Here is a 3730-nt window from a genome sequence, read left to right as displayed (position 1 = left end):
TAACGTTAGCTCAATGGTAACGTTAAACACATTTTGATTAAAAAAATTTCTGTGATTTCAGTAGTAACAAAATAACCCATAACAGAGAGAAAGCGCCTCCACGACTTCAACATTTCTGAAGAAAGCTGCTGCCGGAAAAGTAACTTAACGTTAACGTTACACAGGTGAGCCGAGGAAGCTCATTAAATAACCTCATTTTATTTCTCAATTTTAAAAAAAAATTGTTTATTTTAAGAAGGTTTTGACATCCAAACGAAGTTACACCGTATGAGCAAAATTAAATGAATAAGTAAACCCAAAAACAAATTCTGTTATCCTAGTTAAGAAATTATATTCTGTATATTCTTTAAATTCTTTCTCTTTTCTGCATTTCACCTCTGCTGTAGCTTCTTTCCTTTTAATAAACCTGGCATTGCATTGTTGGCTCAGTGACAAATGGCTTGTTGTGTTCTTAGATCCTTCAGTACTGATGCCCTTCAACATAGCGGAGTGGAGCTGATCTTCATCTCTAAAGCACTATTGATGAACCATATGATTAGTAAGTAAAACGCCAAACATACACTAATGTCAAACATACACTAATTGTCTTGGTACAAATGTTTATGTCTCTTTCTCTTATGTTCACCAAAAAACATTAAAAACAATAATATTGTGAAATAATATAAATAAATAAAAACTGTTTTCTATGTGAATATATTGTAAAATGCAATTATTTCCTGTGATCAAAGCTGAATTTTCAGCATCACAGCTTCACATCATCCTTCATAAATTATTCTAATTTGACGATTTGATGCTCAAAAAATATTTATGATTATTATCTGTGTTGAAAACAGTTGTGCTGCTTCATATTTTTGTGTTTTTCAGGATTATTTGATGAATAGAAAGGTTAAAATAACAGCATTTATTTGAAACAGAAATCCTTACTCTCTCTTTTGGTCAATTTAATGCATCCTTGCTGAGTAAAAATATGAATTTCTTCTTTTTTTTTTTTATTCTTTTTTAAATCTATCATTGACCCCAAATGTTTGAACATTAGTGTAAACTACCCTTCATATGTTTGTGGTCTATTTAACAATGAATCCTGGAGGGGAAAAAATGGTTTAAACTGTTACAATGGTTTACACAAACACATTAATCAGCACAACTGTTTTCAACATTGATAATAATCAGAAATGTTTTGGATGTTTACATGGTAAGAATGTATAGTATTCAAATATAAAAAACACTGACTCGTTAGGTCATGTTTACTCATTAAAGTCAGATGATTTCCTATTAATTCAATAGAATATGGTGACTTCAATTTACATGACGTCATGAGCAATCAAGTCATTTATATAGATCGGTGAGTAGTGCCCAGCATATCTAAGTCCACTAAAGGAGATTTCTCGCATTTTACCCCTAAACTCTGGAATAACTATGAAGGTAAAAGAGTAACAAGACTCGAGCATGAACAATAAATACTTGTATGCTAAAATTTACACTCACAGCTCCAAAGTGAAAACCTCACCTAATACGCAATAACGTTGAAAAGATCACGGTTTCTGTCCTGACGAAAATGTTCTATTTTTTATTTTATTTTTTGCTTTGCAGAACAAGTCTGTGACTGACTTAATGAACCCAGTTGCTTTGGATCATGCTCAAAGATGTAAGGGTTACAAAAAGTTAACCAGAACTCTTATGGACTCCATCTTCTCTTTCGAAGAGATGGCAGCATGGACGGAAAAAAAGGGGTTGTTGGTGAAAAAAGAGCCTTGACCTACAAAAGGTGCAGCTAATAATTGGTAAGCATGTCTGAATATCTTTTATCAATAGTTATTATATATGACAAGCGCTGAGCGCGTCCATCAGCGCCAGCCATAGCGCGGAAAGCACAGTTTGGATCTGGCAGTTATGTCACGTCATGTCAAACTTGTTTTCAAATTTTAATGTAATCAATCTCATTTCTTACAGACCATGTCAAAAAGAGGCACCCAGGCATCGGAGGCACTGAGATCAAGGTCTGCATGGCACAAAAGTTAAAAGATCTGAGGAGACGAGCAGAAAGGTAATATTCAGACGATCCAACATCCAAGTGTGATCCCCATGTGGTCTGTTCACATTTGCGAAACCGACATGCGCGAGGACTGATGACTCAGTTTATTCCTCAGTCTACATTGTGATCTATTCACAAACTGTCAATAGTTTTTTTTATAAATGAGACGCACCACTCGTCTTATACAGTTGTTTAAGCAAGATGTATTTCCATAGCATATTTACGTAAAACGTTTAATGACATAATAACATTACAAATGAATAATAATTAATTATTAAGCCCCATCCACTTTAGGCTTCAAAAATGCTTTTCAGAAACCTATGGGGTGACGTCACGGACACTACGTCCATATTTTTTTTTACAGTCTATGGTTTGCACTGCCCTAATCTTTGATCTTTTTCTATCCCAAAACAGGATGCCTGCTGCAGGAGACACAAAGGACTGAGACAACACACTTTCACAAACGCACACCACACACACACACATGCGCGTATACCTGCGTTTTTTGCGGCTTTTTATGTATAATTTTAATTTGGTTTTGCTTTGTTTGTTTTAAACATTCAATTTGTATTGCATATTTTGAAATGAAATAAAAAGTGAAAAAAATAAAATAAAATTTGAATTATTTGTTTTAATGTTGGGAAACATTAGGCTATAGAGCCTACACAAGAACATGGTAGGCCTACCGTTTTCTGTGGTATATTGCTTAATGATTTTTACATGGATTTCACATGAAGTTACAGGTTTACATGGTGTGTAGCTTTAAGATGGATTGTTGATGGGTTTCAAATGTCATTCCATGGGTTTCACATGAGATATTTTACATTTCACATGATATCTCATGGGTTTCACATGTGATTAAATGTTTCACATGGGAATTTTACGTTTCACATGTAAGCTCATGGATTTCACATGGGAATTTTACATTTCACATGCAATCCCATGGGTTTCACATGTAATCACATGGGTTTCACATGCAATCACATGGGTTTCACATGCAATCCCATGGGTTTCACATGTAATCACATGGGTTTCACATGTAATCACATGGGTTTCACATGCAATCACATGGGTTTCACATGCAATCACATGGGTTTCACATGCAATCCCATGGGTTTCACTTGTAATCACATGGGTTTCACATGTAATCACATGGGTTTCACATGCAATCCCATGGGTTTCACATGTAATCCCATGGGTTTCACATGTAATCACATGGGTTTCACATGTAATCACATGGGTTTCACATGCAATCACATGGGTTTCACATGCAATCCCATGGGTTTCACATGTAATCACATGGGTTTCACATGTAATCACATGGGTTTCACATGTAATCACATGGGTTTCACATGTAATCACATGGGTTTCACATGCAATCACATGGGTTTCACATGCAATCACATGGGTTTCACATGCAATCACATGGGTTTCACATGCAATCCCATGGGTTTCACATGTAATCACATGGGTTTCACATGTAATCACATGGGTTTCACATGCAATCCCATGGGTTTCACATGTAATCACATGGGTTTCACATGTAATCACATGGGTTTCACATCCCATGGGTTTCACATGTAATCACATGGGTTTCACATGTAATCACATGGGTTTCACATCCCATAGGTTTCACATGTAATCACATGGGTTTCACATGCAATCCCATGGGTTTCACATGGGAATATACATGGGTTT

General features: G+C 35.5%; 1 long non-coding RNA gene across 1 annotated transcript; it reads left to right on the top strand.

The window, feature by feature from the left end:
- The first annotated feature begins 488 nt into the window (after positions 1–488).
- LOC130086715 (uncharacterized) lies at positions 489–2538 on the top strand. Its single transcript, XR_008807257.1, has 4 exons — positions 489–538; positions 1591–1781; positions 1951–2044; positions 2447–2538. It is a non-coding gene; the product is annotated as an uncharacterized LOC130086715 (long non-coding RNA).
- Positions 2539–3730: the final 1192 nt, after the last annotated feature.

This window comes from Rhinichthys klamathensis, unplaced genomic scaffold, assembly GCF_029890125.1.
Source record: "Rhinichthys klamathensis goyatoka isolate OS25496 unplaced genomic scaffold, OSU_Roscu_1.1 h1tg000099l_1, whole genome shotgun sequence".
In the NCBI taxonomy this organism is placed as follows: Eukaryota; Metazoa; Chordata; class Actinopteri; order Cypriniformes; family Leuciscidae; genus Rhinichthys; species Rhinichthys klamathensis.
The sequence above is the reverse complement of the archived record's forward strand: the minus strand, read 5'-3'. Positions and strand labels throughout refer to the sequence as shown.